General features: G+C 37.5%; 1 pseudogene; it reads left to right on the forward strand.

Moving 5' to 3' along the window:
- The first annotated feature begins 11264 nt into the window (after window positions 1-11264).
- Window positions 11265-11373, forward strand: LOC141494607 (U6atac minor spliceosomal RNA; annotated as a pseudogene).
- The last annotated feature ends 8109 nt before the right edge of the window (window positions 11374-19482 follow it).

The raw sequence follows: 19482 nt of genomic DNA on the forward strand, positions 1-19482 counted from the left end.
ATCTCATCTATGCTGGATGCTAGTGAGGCTTTTCAGATGGGGAAAAAAGCTGAAAACAGAATTTCTTTGAATAGTTTCCTACATCAATACAGCTTAAGTATCACCCTCACTTTTGTATAGCTTAGTGGGGGGGTGGGGGGAAACTGCAGGTGCATCTCACTGCCATCCTATGAGGAAGGGTAGAATTTTCTTTATGCCTGTACAATACAGTTCCTTTTTATAGCATGGGTTTCATGAGATAATTATGAAATACTAAAGCAAATCAGGGTACTAGACAGGTTGAACATGCCAACACTCTAATTTTGCACAGAAGATGATTACTGTTATTATTTATAGAGTATAATAAATGTACCTAATGCTTTATAAACATGTAGGAAATCAAAGACTTTGCCCAGAGGTACCTATGATCTAATTGCTTGAATTAAACAATACAAAATGAAAAATGCTTCAGGATCAAAATAAAAGGGGAAAGGGGAAGGAGGAAAGCAGCATTGGAAGCTTACCCCAAAGCAACTTAATTAAGAAGAATTTGAAGAAAATGAGTTATAGAGCCCATTTACAACATAGGCTGAAGCTATTCTAAACAGACTGAAGAGAATCAAAATAATGTGTTCTCTTTCTGAGATCACTTTCTATTTACACTGCATGTATCTTGTATGTATAGTTTTTTGGGTCCCCATTAGAATATGAACTCTTTGGGGACATTGATTGTATTTTTGCCTTTCTTTGAAACCCAATAATTAGCACAATGTCTAGAACATGGTATTTATCAAATGACTGATTGACTGCTTGTGAAAGTGTTTCTTGAATGTATATGATAACTTGAAATGATTCTCTAAATATTTCTTTTAAAGGGTTTATTTTCTCATCAATTCTGGAATGTCCCTGACTTCCAGAATACAAGGCATTCATTCTTTGTGAAAATACTAGAGAAAGGAAAAAAGGAAAGGAAAGAGACAGACCAGATATACTTTAGACCAGAGATTCTTAACCATTTTTATATCATGGTCCCTTTTGACAGTCTGACAAAGTCTAATAATATTTCTAAATAAATAAAATAAAATGCATAGAAATACAAAGAAGCCAATTATATTGAAATGCATCTATCAAATGCTTATATATAAGTTGTATATATAATATTAAAATTTCACAGACTTCAGGATCCCTACTTTAGAAACTCATAGTATAAATTTTAATGAAAATTTTAAAAAGGAACAAATATTATCAGGTGCTAAGCCCTCTAAGGGCAATAATTGGAGCAAAATCTAGGGGTTGATTAAGGCATACCACTTCCTATGGAGTAATATGCAAGAAGTTCAATGTGTAATATTTTCTAATGTTACATCTTTTAAGCATAGAATTTTAATACCAGAAAATGTTATTCTCCATGGGACATAGAAATTTATTTTGTGTTGTATATCAAGTTATAAGGAAGGCTTTAAAACTGGACAGTATTACACCAGGGCAGAGGTAGGGGCAGGTATGGTGACATATGTTTTTATCTTGCATAGAATGCACCAAGATTTTATCCTAACCCTTTCTTCAAGTGTATCTTAATCATATTAATCTCCTTTTGAGGGCTCTACCTGCTTTGGCATCCAACCCCAGAGCACACATATACCTGTGACAAGAGTAGCTCTTGTTGTTGAGTGAACCCTAAAACCTGATCCTTCCTTCTTTCCTTCCTTCCTTCCTTCCTTCCTTCCTTCCTTCCTTCCTTCCTTCCTTCCTTCCTTCCTTCTCTCTCTCTCTCTCTCTCTCTCTCTCTCTCTCTCTCTCGCTCTCTCTCTCTTTCTCTTCCTTCTTCCTTTCCTCCTCTTCCTTCTCTTTTTCTTCCATCTCCATCTCCTTCTTCCTCTTTTTCTTTTCCCTCTTCTTCCTTCTTTTCCTATTCTTCTTTCTCTTCTTTTCTTTCTTTTTCCTCTTCTTTCTGCTCTTTCTCTTCTTCCTCTGTTATCTCTTTTTTCTTCCTCCTCTCCTTCCTCCTCATCCTTTTCTCTCTCTTCTCTTTCTTTCCCCTCTTCTTCTTCTTCTCCTCATTCTCTTCCTCCTTCTTTTTCTTCTTGCTTTTTTCTTGTTCTCCCTCTCCTTTTCTTGTTCTTGTTCTTGTTCTTATTCTCACTCTCTTTCTTCTCCTTCTTCTCCCTTCTACTCCTCCTCCTCCTTTCTCCTTCACCTTCATTTTCCTTTTTCTTATCCTTGTCCTCCTCCTCCTCCTCCTCCTTCTTCCTTTTCTTCCCAAATCGAATGTCATTTTGCAACCTGATTATCTAGAACACATGTCAATAAATCATCCTTTTCTTAATTTAACTGAAAAATGGCCTTGTTAAAAATCTTTACTAGAATTGGGACTTCTGAAGCAAGCCAAGATGGCAGTTTGAATTTAACAGGCTCCTAGAGCTTTTCCCTACCAAAGATAAATGAAAACCTCTATTGTGACATTCAAGCTTCAGATCCCACCAAGAAAAAAGAGAAGTTTGAAAGAAGTTTTTAGTGGTAGACATTGTGGAAGATCTTCAGTGAAAGTCTGTCTCTTTGGAGGAAAAGGGGGAAGTAAAGCCAAGCAAGAATGGAGAGGGAGAAAGCCAGTGGGAGTCTTTTAACCACAGTACAGTCCAGGTCCTGACAGTCTGACAACAACATAGGTCCTAGAAGCTAGATAGCAAGCCATCAGGGAGGCTCACAACCTTTTGTTTTGAAGCAGAGAGATACACAGCGGGTAAAGGTAAAAGGATGGAGCAAAATATATTATACCTCAACTGAAGTAAAAAAAATCATGGGCAGCAATCTTGATCTCAGATAAAGTAAAAGCAAAAACACATCTCATTGAAAGAGATAAAAAATGAAACTACATTTTGTTAAAAGGCCCCATTGTCAATGAAACTATATCATTACTAAACATGTATGCATCTAATTGTATAGCATCCAAATCCCTAGAAGAAAAGCTTAGTGAATTACAAGGAGATATAGACAATAAAACTTTAATAATGGGGAACTTTGACCTCCCTCTCTCAGAACTAGATAAATCTAACCACAAAATAAAAAAGAAGAAAGATAAGATTAATAAAATCTTAGAAAAACTAGATATGATAGACCTCTGGAGAAAACTTAATGGGGATAGAAAAGAATATACCTTTTTCTTGGCAGTAAATGGCACTTATACCAAAACTGACCATGTACTAGGGCACAAAAACATAATCAAATGCAGAAAGACAGAAATAATAAATACACACTTCTCAGACCATGATGCAATAAAAATTACATGTAATAATGGGTCATGGAAAGATAAATGAAAAACTAATTAGAAAGTAAATAACAATCTTAAGTAATGGGTAGATCAAATAGCAAATAATAGAAATAATCACTTATATTCAAGAAAATGATACTAATGAGACATCATACCAAAATTTATGGGATACAGCCAAGGTAGTTTTGAGGGGAAACTTTATATCTCTAAATGCCTATGTGAATAAAATAGAGAATGAGCAGATCAATGAATTGGACATGCATCTAAAAAAGCTAGGGAAAAAAACAAATTAAAGAACCCCAATTAAATGGCAAATTAGAAATTCTGAAAATTAAGGGAGAGATTAATAAAATTGAAAGCAAGAAAACCATTGGTCTCATAAATAAAACTAAGAGTTGGTTTAATGAAAAAGCAAATAAAATAGACAAACATTTAGTTAATCTGATTAAAAAAAGAAAGAAGACAAATCAAAAACAAAAAGAGTGAACTAACCACCAATGAGGAGGAAATTAAAGAGATAACTTGGAGCTATTATGCTGAACTGCATACCAATGAATTTCCAAGTGAAATGGATGAGTATTTACAAAAACACAACCTATCCAGATTAAAAGAAGAGGAAATAAATTGCTTCATAACCCCATTTCAGAAAATGAAATTGAAGAAACCATCAATAAACTCCTAAGAAAAAAGAAGAACCCAAACTAAGAAAATTATAAAGTAATCTCCCTAATGAATTATAAAGTAATCTCCCTAATGAATATTGATGCAAAAATCTTAAATAAAATTTTAGCAATGAGACTACAGCAAGTTATTACTAGGATAATACACCATGATCAGATAGGATTTAGTCCAGGTAGGCAGGGATGCATCGTTCAATATTAAGAAAACACTCAATATAATTGAACAAATCAATAGCAAACTCAACAGATTTATGATTATTTCAATAGATGCTGAAAATCCTTTGATGAAATACAACATCAATTCCTATTAAAAACACTAGAAAGTTTGGAATAAATGAAGTTTTCCTTAAAATAATAAGTAGTATTTGTCTAAAACCATCAACAAATATTATATGTAATGGGGATAAACTCAGAGCTTTTCTAATTCAATCGGGGGGTGAAACAAAGAATGCCCATTATCACCATTACTCTTCAATATAGTATTAGAAATGCTAGCTGTAGCAACTAGAAAAGGAAAAAGAAATTGAAGGAATCAGAATTGGCAATGTGGAAGCAAAGATTTCATTCATTGCAGATGATATGATGGTATATACTTAGTGAACCTGAGAAAAAACATCTAAAAATATTCCTTGAAACAATTAATAAATTCAACAAAATAGCAGGATATAAAAAAATCCACATAAATCATCAACATTTCTATATATAAACAACAAAGCCCAAGATCAAGAGATAGAAAGAGAAATTCTGCCAGTATGACCAGGAAGGATAATGATCATTGTTGGAAGGGATGTGGAAAATCTGGAACACTATTACACTGTTGGTGGAGCTGTGAACTCATCCAACCCTTCTGGAGAGCTATTTGGAACTATGACCAAAGGGCAACAAAAATGTGCATACCCTTTGACCCAGAAATACCACTACTGGGTCTATACCCTGAAGAGATGAGGAAAAAGGTTAAAAACATTACTTGTACAAAAATATTTATAGCAGCCCTGTTTGTGGTGGCAAAGAATTGGAAATCAAGTAAATGTCCTTCAATTGGGGAATGGCTTAGCAAACTGTGGTATATGTATGTCATGGAACACTATTGTTCTATTAGAAACCAGGAGGGACAGGATTTCAGGGAAACCTGGAGGGATTTGAATGAACTGATGTTGAGTGAGATGAGCAGAACCAGAAAAACACTGTACACCCTAAGAGCAACATGGGAGTGATGTTCAACCTTGAAGGACTTGCTCATTCCATCAGGGCAACAATTGGGAACAATTTTGGGCTGTCTGCAAAGGAGAGTACCATCTGTATCCAGATAAGGAGCTGTGGAGTTTGAACAAAGTGCAAGGACTATTCCCTTTAATTTAGAAAAAAAAAACAGATAGCTTATTGTCTGATCTTGTTACCTCTTAGACTTCTCTTCTCTTTAAGGATATGATTTCTCTCATCACACCCAATTTGAATCAAGGTACAACATGGAAACAAAATAAAGACTGACAGAGTGCTCTCTGTGGGGGGGGGGAAGCAAGATTGGGGGGAAATGTAAAACTCCAATAATATCTTTAATAAAAATAAATTTAAATAAAAAATAAATTAAATTAAATTAAAAAAAGAAAGAGAAATTCCACTCAAAGTAATTATAGACAACAGTAAATACATGGAAATCTACCTCCCAAGACAAACCCAGAAACTGTATGAACACAATTACAAACCACTTTTTACTCAAATAACATCAGATCTAAATAATTCAAAACATGTCAATTGCTCATGGTTAGGTTGAGCTAATATAATCAAAATGACAATTCTACCCAAATAAATTACTTATTCAAGGCCATACCCATCAAACTATTTAAATAACTATTTTACCAAGCTAGAAAAAGTAGAAATAAAATTCACTTGGAGCAATAGCAAGGGAACTGATGAAAAAAAATGAAACAGAAGGTGGCCCAGCTACAAGATCTAGAACTATACTAAAAAACAATAGTCATCAAAACTGCCTGGTATTGGTTAAGAAATAGAGTAATGGATCAGTGGATTAGGATAGGTTCAAAAGAAACCACAGTAAATGACTACAATAATCTACTGTTTGACAAACCTAAAGATATCAGCTTCTGGGATAAGAACTCACTATTTGACAAAAATTGTGGGGAAAACTGGAAAATAGTATGGCAAAATCTAGGCATAGATACACATATCACACCCTCTATCAAAATAGATATAGGATTTAGACATAAAGGGCAACACAAATTTATGACAAAACACGAATTTGAGTACATTATAAACTGCAAAATGAATGATTTTGACTATATTAAATTAAAAAATGTTTCACTAATAAAATCAGTGCTGCCAAAATTAAAAGGAAAACTGGGAAACAATCTTCACAACCAGGAGTTCTGATAAAGGTCTCATTTCTACAATACACAGAGAATTACATCAAATTTATAAAGTTACAAGTCATTTCCAATTGGTAAATGGTCAAAGGAAATGGATAGAGTTTCCAAATGAGGAAATTAAAACTATATATAATAATATGAAAAAATGTTCCAATCATTATTGATTAGAGAAATGCAAATTAAAACAACCATGAGGTATCATCTCACATCTACCAGATTGGCTATGATGAGAAAAAACGGAAAATGATCAATGTTGGAGAGGTTGTGGGAGGATTGGGACACTAATGTATTACTCATGGAGTTGTGAACGAATCCAACCATTCTGGAGAGCAATATGAAATATGCCCAAAGAGCAAGAAAAATGTTCATTCCCTTTGACCCAGCAATTCCAATTCTAGGCCCATATCCACAAGAAATCATAAAAATGGGAAAAGCCCTTTTTGTAGTAGCAAAGAATTGGAAATTGAGGGGATGCTCATTAATTGGTACACAAATAGTATGGAAAATTATTGTTCTATAAGAAACCATAGTGGTCTGACTTGAGAATCATGGAATGACTTACTGGATCTGATGCTGAACGTAGGGAATAGAAACAAGAAAACAATGTACACATTAACAACTGTACTATGAGATGATCAACCTTGATGGAAGTAGCTCCTCTCAGCAGTTCAGAGAGCAAGGACAACAATGTTAGACTGGCTATGGACACTGTTATCTCCATCCAGAGGAAGAAAAACAAAACAACCCTTCAGAATCTGATGGACAAATTATAAAATTTATCTCTTCTGTATCTCTTTCCCTTAATCCTAATTCCTCATACTGAAAATGACCATCTGTAAGCATATTTATCAAAACTATGTATGTGTAATGTTAACCTGACTGTTTGCCACTGAGGGGAAAAGGTTAGGAAGAGAGGGTGGAAGGAAATTTCATAACTTAAAAGTATATATATGCATATGGATAAATGTTAAAAAAAATGAAATAGATGAATTTTGGAAAAAAATCTTAACTAAGGAATCAAAAGTAATAGTAAAATAGAAAATAAAATAACAAAATAAAACAATAAAATAAAATAATGAAGAATTCCATCAGCCTTTGCAATGGCTGATCCTCATGTCTTGAATTCATTCCATTCTTAACTCTAGTTCATAAAAAATTCCTTCCCCCCCCCCAGAAATGTATGTTTTACCAGATTGTTTGCAAGTCAAGACATCACCCTTCTCCTGTTATTGGTCCTCTTCAAGAATGAAAGGCAAACAGCAACATATTTGCTACCTAAAGATAAGCCCAGCTAAGTTGAGAGAGACTCAACAAGAGTTTTCCAAAGGATAATGACAATCTTAACTATAGAAACTTGGAAAGGTAATCTCTACTTTACTCTGTTCACTTCCCCTTTCTTCAAGACACAGCTCAAGTACCATCTTCAACCAGTTTGCACTTCCAGACTATATGAGATAGGGGGAAACCCAATCTCCAAAAACAGAAGTAGACAAACAAAAACCAGCCTGGTTGAGCAATCAGGTGATTTTTCAAACTGTTTCACCAAACCATTACGAGAAATCTAGTAAGCATTTGTTCCCGTCCAGTTAAATTTTGCATAATGCTTTTGATTGAATGTACATTATGATCAGGCCTGAAAAGCTATATAAACCAAAGTTAAAGAGACTAGATCGGCTACCAATGAACAGTTTTCCTTAGTACACTACTAAATTTCTTTCCTTTCAGTTTGGTTATTCACTTTATTTAACTAACCTCCAACCTTCAGAACAATTGGTAGTTGAGGTTTTCACTTTGCTCTCAGAAATCCAAACTAAGAAATTTTTCCAAAATCCCAAATCCTACTTAACTTCTTCATGAGCTTCCTTGGTTTTAAAAAAATTATATTGTGTTCATCTTTTGATAATGAGGATCTCTGACCTTAACTAGACTGTTCCTTAGATGATATACACACCCGCCACACTTGATTCTTTGGTAGGCCTACCAGAGTTTGTGTTTCTCTCTCAGGCACAATCATTGAGGACTTAGGGTTTAGCTCCTCACCATGACATGTTCAGATCAGAGTGGAATAATAGGAGATGAACAGTCAAATATCATTCAATATTCAGGGATCTATGATTTCTTTGAGGAAATTTCTTTGACCCATAGGTCCTTCTTCCATCATTGCTGATTCCAAATCATCTAAGCCCTAGGAGATGAGGGGAAAAGGTTTTTTTTAATTTGATTTTTTCTATCTTAACACCTTACCCATTTAAAGGTGTTTACTAGATTTTCCAGCTTGATAGGATCTATCAGTTAGGTGGCAAAGAAGATAAAGTTCTAATCTTGGAGTAGAACTCATCTTCCTGAGTTTAAATCTGACATTTATTAGCTATGTGACCCTGGGCAAGTCAATTTATCCTGTTTGTCTCGGTTTTCTTATCTGTAAAAATGAATGGAGAAGCAAATGGCAAAATACTCCAACATATTTGTTAAGAAACCCCCAAATGATATCCATGGATATCATAAAACCATGCATATCCTTGGACACAGCAGTACCTCTACTAGGTCCATATCCCAAAGAGATCATAAAAGAGGAAAGAGGACTCACACGTACAAAAAATATACTTAGCAGCTCTTTGTGTGGTGGCAAAGAATTTAAAATTTAGGGGATACAAAAAAGGAAAATTTAGGTGATACATAAAAAGAAAATTTAAGGGATATTCATCAATTGTGGAATGACTGAATAAGTTGTGGTTTATGATTGTGCTAGAATACTATTGCTCTATAAGTAAAACCTGAATTTACATGAACTGAGGCTGAGTGAGGTGAGTAGAACCAGGAGAATACTGAATCAGCAACAGCAGCATTGTGTGATGATTAACTATGATAGCCTAAGTTTTTTCTCAGCAATACAGTGAGCAAAGACAATTCCAAAAGAGTTGTGATGCAAAATGCTATCCACATCTAGAAAGAACTATAGTCTTAATACAGATCAAAGCATACTGTTTTCACTTTTTAATTTGTTTTTTTCTCATGGTTTTTACCTTTTATTCTGATTCTTTAACAACATAGCTAATAAGTAAATACATTTAACATGATTGTATATGTATAACCTATATCATATTACTTGCTGTCTTGGGGAGGGGAAAGGAAGGGAAAGTGGGAAAATGCTGATAACGAATCCCAAATGAGATCGCAACAAATTGGCACAACTGAAAAACAAGAAAGATCTGTCAGAGTTTATAGGCAGATAGTCTTCAAGAATTTGAAAACTCCCATCTCACTATGAAGTGCTAGAGAAGGAGTTGAGTAAGGGGACATTAAATTGGCAACTTGAAAGTGAACAGTTATTTCCGCTATCAGCCTTTTGAAGAGTGTTAACTTCCATTCTAATGAATGAATGATCTTATAAATGCTGTTGTTGATGTAAAAATAATATTGCTAGTTATTATTAAATGACCCTTTGCTTATTGTGGGTGGAAATGATAAGCACATTATCTTATGTGTAAAATATTAAAATGTTGTAAACTTTATGATTGGATTCTTGGAAAAGGGGAAGGGACAAGGAATCAAATGGCAAATAACCCATCAATTCATTAAAATGGGAGATGGGGTAGAATTGGCTTCTGGGACTCAGTAGGTGGATTAGGGTTCATTGGACCCATCCTAATTATAATCATCTGAAAGGTAATGTTTATTGTATCCTCTGATTGGAAGCTTTTATTTGATGTGAGATACAAAAAGGAGTGTGAATTTAGAAATTTTAAAAAAGTTGATTTTTAGTCTAGGAAGGAGAGTGATACAGGAAGTGAAATCTAAGGTTTCTTTACAATTGAACAGCCATTTAGAGCCTCAGGGCTAAGTTTAAGTTAGGTTTACTTAGGATCATAGATTTATAGGTACAAGAGACCTCAAAGGTCACCGAATCCAACACTCTCATTTCACAGATGAATAGAGACCACCAAAGGTTAAGTGATTTGTTTAGGGTCACACAGTAAGTATCTGAGGCAGGATTCAAACCAAGTTCTTTTCACTATAGTAGTCTGCCTAGCTAATGGGTGAAAAGTCAGCCCTATCTATAATTTATCTATTTATCATCTATCTATCTATCTATCTATCTATCTATCTATCTATCTATCTATCTCTCTCTCTCTATCTATCTCTTCTTTCTTTCTTTCTTTCTTTCTTTCTTTCTTTCTTTCTTTCTTTCTTTCTTTCTTTCTTTCTTTCTTTCTTTCTTCTTTCTTTCATCTCTTATCTATACTGAGAGGATATGTCAGTGTATTGACCAAAAAACAGAAACAGGTTAGAAATTAAAACAGAATTCCCAAGGTACAATATTATATCTTTGAACTCAATAATTTTATATTTTCCCATATTTTTTCCAATAAACATCATTTATTAAGTGCCTGCTTTATCTTAAGGCACTAATACTACAAATACAATGAATGAAATAATCATCATTCTCCTGAATAGTAGGAGGGGATTGGGTGGGGTTGGGTGAGGTGGGGTGGGGGTGAGGAGAGGACAACAGATATTTTATAAATATATATTTAGAATTACCATAAAGACAATAAGTAAAAACAAATACAAAATAGTTTATGAGCACAAGTACATGAAAGCATATTAAGAATAAATATACGGAGAATAAATACAAAATATTGAAATACAAGATGATGTTTGTCCTTCGTATTCAAAGAAGACCATGACATCAGAGGAGGTGATGCCATGACAAGTATGTGAATTGGATTTGAGGGAGAGAGAGCTGTGCTTAATCACCAGCCTCACTTTCTCCTCCAGTCATCCAATGGCCAGATATGAATCAGGAAGACTGGAGATGGCCCTGGATGTGGGACAATCAAGGTTAAGGAACTTGCCCAAGGTCACAAAGTAAGCATCAGAGGTTGGAGTCAAACTCCCATCTTCCTGGTTCCAAGACCAGTGCTCTATCCACTGCACCACCTAGCTGCCCTTGTGTTGTATGAAAGGAGAGAAGGTTAGCACTCCCCTTGATAAGGATGGAAGAGGTCCTAGTGGTCTTTACTATACATAAATGGTGAAGGTATTGCCACCTGCTCTAAATATAAGTTAATTTGGAAATGAGAAGACTTTAAGTTGGGGGGGTATCAGGAATGACTTCTAGTAGAAGGTAGTGCTTGAGAGAAAGATGGGAATTATCTAGCAGGAATTAAGGAGAGAATACTCTTCAGGCATGGCTAACAACCAATTCAAAGGCATGCATGTGAGAGATAGAATTCTACTTCTTTTCCTTTTTAATGTTTTCCTTGGTTTTTATTTTTCCCTTTTTTCCTTAGCCATTCACAAATCCAATCCCATTACTGATCAGCATGTTTACTTTGACCTGATCCATTTCCAACCTCGGCCGGTTTACCCATCCTGGATTCTTCACACTTTTCTAAGGAGGCTCATAATATTGAAGCTAGACTTTAATTCAGACACTTGATCAGCTTTAGCACTTACTAAATTTTAGAACTTCCCAGAATCAAGTGATCCACTAGATTTAACCTCACCAGTAATAGGGATTACAGGTATCCACCACAATCAGCCCTCAGATAGGCAAGTGGAAAACCCTACCCAAAGGAAAAATCAAGTTTGCCATTTTAGTTACAGAATATATTTCTAAAATATTGTTTTTCTCTCAATAGTAGCCTCATTTGATACTTCTTTGGGAGTATTACAAAATATACACTACTCAATATCTTTATTCATTTTTTTAATTCCTCTTTTTCCTTATGGTTTCTGGCAGTTTTCTTTGCCAGAAATTTGAAATTTGTTGATTATTTTGGTAATCTTCATCTTATATAATGTAATGAGAATTGTTTGTACACCAACATAGGAAACTCAATACCAAAAGGTATTGAGGGAGTGCTGAAAAAAAATGGTGTTAACCAGTGGGAAACAAAATTTTAACATTCTCTTAAAGACCTAGTCATATGGATCAAATAACCTCACTACAATAAATCGGAGGGGGAATAAAGAAATCAGTGGCAGCAAAATAGTTTGCTGGACCATGGCTACTAGATGACTATGAGAAGGTCTCATTGCCCCCTAAGTAGAATAACTGAAAGTCAAGTGACTGCTACCAGGATAGATCAAATAAGCAGTTCAATCAATGGGTTCTTTTTTTTTTTTAGTTTTTTTTTTTAAGGCAATGGGGTTAAGTGACTTGCTCAAGGCCACACAGTTAGGTAATTAAGTGTCTGAGGCCATATTTGAACTCAAGTACTCCTGACTCTAGAGCTAGTTCTCTATCCACTGCACCACCTAGCCACTCCAATCAATGGGTTCTTCAAAGAGTATACTATCTCTGGATAGATTAATTCTTTAACTCTCTGGTCTTGCTTCTTGATGAGAAATTTCGATTTTGTTCCATCTTCAGCCTCTCAATTGCTTGAGTGGTCCTGAATTCTCTTCAGCTGGAGTGTTATAGGGTTTTTTCAAGTGAAATGCCACATTTTTCTTTCTAGTAATAAAGAAAGGTAGGCTAGGACCCTTAACTGAGGTTTCAACAGAAGTCTCTTTTGGCCTTGGCTCCCAAACTACTCATTTGATTATCCTTTCTAGCTCAGGAGCATTTTCCCTCAGTAAGACATTTTTATTTGGCTACATGGAATCCAAGAGCTGCAAGTTTAGGGTTAAAATCCATTGTTCATATTTTCTTTCCATCCAGTTCTATAAGATTCTACACATGAATTCACTGTCTAAAATATGTTGCTTTTGACTTCCATATCACTCTGTTTGGCAAGATCACATATGCCTTTGATCCAGCAATACCACTCTTGGATCTGTATCCTGAAGGGATCATGAAAAGGAGGAAAAATCCCACATGTACAAAAATGTTCATTGCAACTCTTTTTGTAGTGGCAAAGAATTGGAAATTGAGGGGATGTCCATCAGGCAATGGCTGAACAAATTGTATGTGAAGGAACATATTGTTTTATAAGAAATCATGAGGGATGGAGCTTCATAACTTCGGAAAAGACTGGAAAGACTTGCTGAATTAATGCTAAGTGAAAAGAGTAGACTCAGAAGAATATTATACATACTGATAGCAACATGGAATAATGATCAGCCATGATGGACTTGTTCATTTCAGCAGTATGGAAAAATACCACATCCAGAGAAGAAACTGTGGCGTTTAAATGAAAACTAAAGTTTATTACCTTCAATTTTTAAAAGCTGTCTTTTGTATTATGCATTATGTAATTTTTGTTATCTCTTAATTTTTTTTCTTTTGTTTGGATCTGATTCTTCTCTCATAACACATTTAACTTTGATCTATGTTTAGCATGGTTACAAAAGTAAAGCCTATATTGTATTGCTTTCTGTCAGGGGCAAAGGGAAGGAGGGAGAAAAATTATAAAACTCAAAATCGTGTGCAAAAAAAGATTGGTAAAAACAACCATTGTATGCAATTGGAAATATAAATAAAATATTTATTAAAAAAGAAAAAAAAATCAGGTAAGAACTGGTTTGTTTTAAACATCCTCATTGTGAAAATCTCCTTAAGAAATAAGAAAAATCCTTATTATTATCTGTTATTTTATCTATTTCCATTTTTGAGAATTGTTTTGGTTATATGCAATAGTTTCTAATTTTTATACCAACTTGGTATTGATTTTGATCTTTGCTATACAATTTCAGTGGGTTCACTATATATAGTTCATTCTGAAATCAACTCATAAGAATATAATCTTGGAGGTTGAGTTTGGTTTTTCTTTGTATCCTTAGAACTTAGTACATTGCCCTCCACTTAGTAAACATTTAATAAATTCTTGATGTCATGACCCTTTGTTTATCATTTGTTAAGATTTCACCAGTTTAATTTTCTGACATTATGCATGATTAGAAACTCCTGGATCTCTTCTTTAATAAAATATTCAAAATATATAGTTAGAATTTTGCAGAGATCTACAAGCCTTTGGTCTCTTTCAAGTCTTAACCCCGAGTCACATTTTAAAAATATTTTTTGTCATGCTTCCCTATGCCTACCTTTTCTTTGAAGTTATAGAATATTCAAGTATCTATTGATTTCACGTAGATGGTACTTGCTGTTTGTACTCCACCTCCTTATCATCTACAACCAACTTTGATACATAAACTGTTTTTGTCTTCATGGAGATCTTTTGAAAATGTTCATTATGAGCCCAAAACAGATGAACAAGGATTTCATAAAATTATGATTCTAGGTCTGTTCCTTAATTGCTTTAGTTTTACTTTGTTTCTTTTGGTTTCATTTATTATGAGAATGCCAATCTTGATATGATTCCAATGTTATGTTGACTTATAAGAATATTGAAGTTAGAAGGGGACTGAGAGGTCATTGAGTTGAACCCCTTTATTTTACAGATGAGAAAACTGAGACTGAGAGAGGTTAAGTAATTTGTGCAGGGTCATATAGAAGAATCCCATTCCAGTACTCTGTCTATTATACTACATGTTTCCCTTAGACTGATTACCCAGTGGAAAAGTTCTAATATTTAGCAGAAAAAGTTAATATTTACAGATGATAGAAAAACTGATTCTTTGCACTCTCTTCCCCTTTCTATCACTCTGCCACCATCATTAAAGTATCAAAAATAGACTCAATGGGCCTCACGGTCATTTTGTAATTTACTAGGTAACTATTGCTTCCCGACCAGTTTACTTTGAAGACACTATCTCTGCAATCAATTAGGTTGCCCTTTGGAAAGCTGTCAGTCACCCATGCCATACTTACAACTTTTCCATCTTCAGGGAACCTGGTAGAGCTTCTGCTATACTGGCCTAGCCTTACAGAACCCAAGATCATCTCCCCTTCAAGTGAGACAGAAGAACAGAATATTCACAACATAGAAATGTAGAAATATATTGCATTCTAAAATCCGATGCACACCATATCCAATAGATGAACATTTATATGACAGTGTTTGGAATACTTGATTTTTTTTTACCTGTTAACTGACTTTCATTACAAAAATCTAATAGTTCTGGAATTTTCAAATAACGCATAATATGTAGTCATTAATCAGTCATAGAAAATAAGTAACTTAATAAACCCTTTAATGTATATTTCTAGGTATGAAATTTAACCTGGCAATTTCCAGAGATAATAATAACAATATCTATAAATGCTTTATCTGAGAGACTTCTTGATTATACTGCTTTCCTAACTTTTACTTTATCAGGTTGAAATTTTGGTTTCTTGAAGTGAGAGTGACCACTTGCTTTTGTTGCCTCTGGGGTTCATTCTAATAAAATTATAGGTCGCTTCAAAAGCATTTCAAACAAAGGATTATTAATATATCATGAATCATGAAATATTAAGAGCAAAACCAAAGACTAGAAGAAATTGCAAAAAAAATTCCAATGTTTCCCACAAAATTCATTATATCTTTAAAAAAGGTGACTCTCTGGGTAGGATTTTAATTATTTATCATGAAAAGCATGAAGGCTTATTTTTTTAATGGCCTTTCTATAAAGGAAACTGTTCAAAGTCTCATAGAAAATTTGATATTAATTTATATACCATCACCCTGTATTATACATGTGCACATATATATATATATATATATATATATATATATATATATATACATACACACACACACACAATGTTAATATTGCAAGGTACACACAAAAAGAATGGCTCCTAAGAGATCGTTCTTTTTTCCCCCTTCTATAAAAGCCTCTGGGATTGGGGGTAGGGGATGGGGTGGGGAAATAGGAAATGAATTACAGGATGCCCCAGATGTTAGTCAAAAGTATTTGCTGGAGAATTTAGATTAGAAACTTGTTTACTGTGCAAAATTTAATTAAGTCACTGGAGTTATAACTTAAAAGAATTCTCCTCTTCAACCTAAGCTGAAGTATTCTTCATTTGTAAACATGATTACTTTGGCACTGTAATAACAATCCTTTGATGGAATGTGTTACTGTTGCTGTTGTTGTTTTTTGATAGGTTTGTGTTTTTAATCTAGGAGTTAAAGCTAAGCTACTCATTTTTCCATCTCAGAGTTCTGACTCTTAGCACTTTCATTATCTTTTTCAAGAGCTCACCCCTCAATAAACATTGACTAAATCTCTGCATTAGGCATAAAAAGGCAAATAATGAGAATGCCAACTCTGAAGGAGTACCCACCCATAATCTTCCTTACACTGTTCCTACCTCACTCTCCATTTCCTTTCTTGGGACAGCCAATAAGCATTTGTTGCCTTAGGGATACACAGCATACTTGCTGAAGTATTATGCAGTTTGACCTAGAATTTACCTCTCACGATGAATAGGGGGCTCAGCCCAGAAAAAAAAAAAGGACTATGCCTTAGAGCATTACTTTTTCTTCTAAGCAACTTCTGTGTCCAGGTATAATGAAATACTGTTGATTGTGTAAAATCTCACAAAGTCTCTAAATCCTAACTTTTTTTACACTTAAAAATGGCAATAAACTTAAATGACAGTCAGTAATTCACACCTTTATCTAAGACTTTAGGCTCCTTGAGGGTAGGATCTGTCTACTGCTTCTTTTCATGTCCCCATCAGACACATAATAGTAGCTTAATAAATGTTTAATGATGAGAAAAGGTCCTAAAGAAATTACTGGTAGAAGGAGTTTCCTATATATCAAAGATCCAAAGCCTATCCCTATCTAATCACTTATATTAAATTACCCCAATAAAATTAGCAATTACTAACATTTCCAGCTTGTATGGAATTTCATGGGACCACCTGTGTTAATTTAACCTAATAATAAAATTGTTTGTGGGTGCTTTTATTAAGAAGTGACCTTTCTTTCTTGTGGGTTCTTTAGAAGCAGAAACAACCCTGCTGGTTATGGTTATCATTTGACAGGAACAGGGAAAGTCAGATTTTAGGTTTGACTACCTGTGAATAGATACAAAAATATAGAATTTTTGTAATGTAATTAATATGAAACTATTTAGTCTGAAAACTGGATGCCAGATTTAGGATAGTTTAGGATGTTCATTTTTTCTTATATGCCATTTTTACTAGTTTTTAAAATGATCCTTTTGTTCCTGACTTTAATTCCCCCCCTGCTAACCAGAATTAGCATGTTCAGAAGTCTTGCTGCAAAGTCATTACTGTTTCTGAAAGTGCAGGTTCAGTAGGATTCTGGTTATGTAATTCATGAACGATGACAGCGGGTTGTGGTTCTGTTATTCTTGAAAGAGATCTGCAAGAGGAAAAGAGGGGAACTAGAGGTTGATGGCCTGATTTCTTAATCTGCCATTGCATTAGCCTAATAATTGGGACGTAGAGCAGGATGATTTATTTATGTTCTTTCAAAATTCCCCTACAGGCCACAGTTTTCCCCTTATTGTAGCCTGGTGCGGAATCTCTAAGCCCCTTTCCAGGGTATCCCTCCCCCTCCCAAAGGGTGACCAGTTCACCTTCAAGTTGCCGTCCCTGTAAATGCATCCGCTGACCGGTTTGCCGAGTTCTGGATTTGGGATAAAAGATTAGCCGGGAAACTTTTTGCAAGTTTATCTGCTATTCTGCCAAAGTAACTTGGAAAAGTTACTTTATTTAAAAAAGTGAAAGTTTCCTGAGTTAATACTCCTCTCTCCTCTCTCTCTCTCTCTCTCTCTCTCTCTCTCTGTCCCCCCCCCCCACCGCCGCAGGCCCAGAGTGGCTTTAGAAAATGGATAAGCATCCCGCCAACACGGAGTTCTGGAAGCAGGTAGAAATGAAAATCGCAGGGAAAAAGCGCGGCCACCTGACGGGGGCAAAATTGCTGGCGCGGCCGCGGGCAGGGACTGCAGAGCGGCCGGCGCTGCGCGGCGGAGGAGCGGAACGGACAGCCGCCTCGGACACTCCCGGAGAGGAGGAGGAGGCTCCGGGAAGGGCCGGGGAGGGGAGGCGAGGCCGGGCCCCGCAGCCGCGCCCCGCGCCCCCCGCCGCCTAGAGGAGGGGACCACTTGGAGACCTCCCGAGCCTGGCCGAGGCCTCTAGTTTGGGGTGAGGGAGGGCTCCCCAAAGCAGCCCAGGGGTCTCGATGGAGGGGGAGGTTTCGTTTCTCGAAGCCAAGCGCAGCCCCGAAGGCTCAGGAGTCGGGGGAAGGGGAGGAGGTGACCCGGTGGGGGGGGGGGTCCGCTTTCTCTCCGCTGCCTTCCCTAGGGCTTGGTACGCGCCGAGCCGGGCAGCACACCGCGCGTGGCTTGGACTCCATCCCTGAGCTGACTTTGCCTTGGCACCCCGGATGACCCCTAAAGGCTCCCCCTGGGGACGGCCTGGGGGGGGGCTCCCCGGACAGAGGTCACTCTCATTTCCGGATGACGGCTAGTCTGGGGACGGGCTCCGACAGGGCTTGGGGTGCCCTTTGCGCATACCAGCTTGCATCCTCTAGGGGACATTGTGGGGCAAAGGGAAGAGGCTGAGAGAGCCTGGCGATGCTGTGCACTGGCAGCGGCTCTCCACCCCCTCCGTCTGGCTCATCACTTTTTATTAAGCCTGCAATCTCCCGCCCCCTCCCACCCGCACTTGCCAGCCCACCCCAGCGCCGCTCCCGAACTGAGGAAAGCACGCCGTCGCCTGCTCGCCTAACTTTGTGATGAAGTGCGTCCCCAAGTCCGGCTGCAGCTCCCTCCCGAGCCGACTCTCCAGAGTCCCCCGTGTCCGCACCCCACGCTGGAAGCGGCCGCCCCCCGGCTCGCCCTGCTCAGATCCGGGCACTGCCTTTCCTCTCCAGCTGCTGCTCCGAGCCCCTTCCTCCACCAGCCCCCCTCCGCCCCGCACACCGACTCCGACAGCCACAGCCACACACGCGCGCACCCACGCGCACACGCACACTCACACTCACTCCACCCTCCCCGCCTCGCGGCTCCTCCGCGGGGGGGCGGGGTGACGTCAGGACTGCAGTCCCGAGGAGAGCGTCTGGAGCGGGCTGCGCGCTCCTTGGAGAGGAAGGGCAAGGCGCAGCCCCGGCCCCCGCCCGTGCCCCTGCCCGGCCGCGCTGCCATGCCGGCCGGCCGGCTGCACTGAACGCCGCCCCCCGAGGAGGCGGGGACGGGGGCTGCGGTCCGGGAGCCCGCCGCAGGAGCGCGTCCCGGGGCAGCGGGCCGATCCCCCCGGGCTGCGCCCAGCCGCCCCTCGGGGCCCCGACGCCGGCCGGCCGGCCCGGGACGCTGGGCCTCCGCCGCGAGCTCGCCGCGCGCCCCTGGGGGATGCCTGCCC

The sequence above is a fragment of the Macrotis lagotis genome, chromosome 7, assembly GCF_037893015.1.
Source record: "Macrotis lagotis isolate mMagLag1 chromosome 7, bilby.v1.9.chrom.fasta, whole genome shotgun sequence".
NCBI classification, from domain to species: Eukaryota; Metazoa; Chordata; class Mammalia; order Peramelemorphia; family Peramelidae; genus Macrotis; species Macrotis lagotis.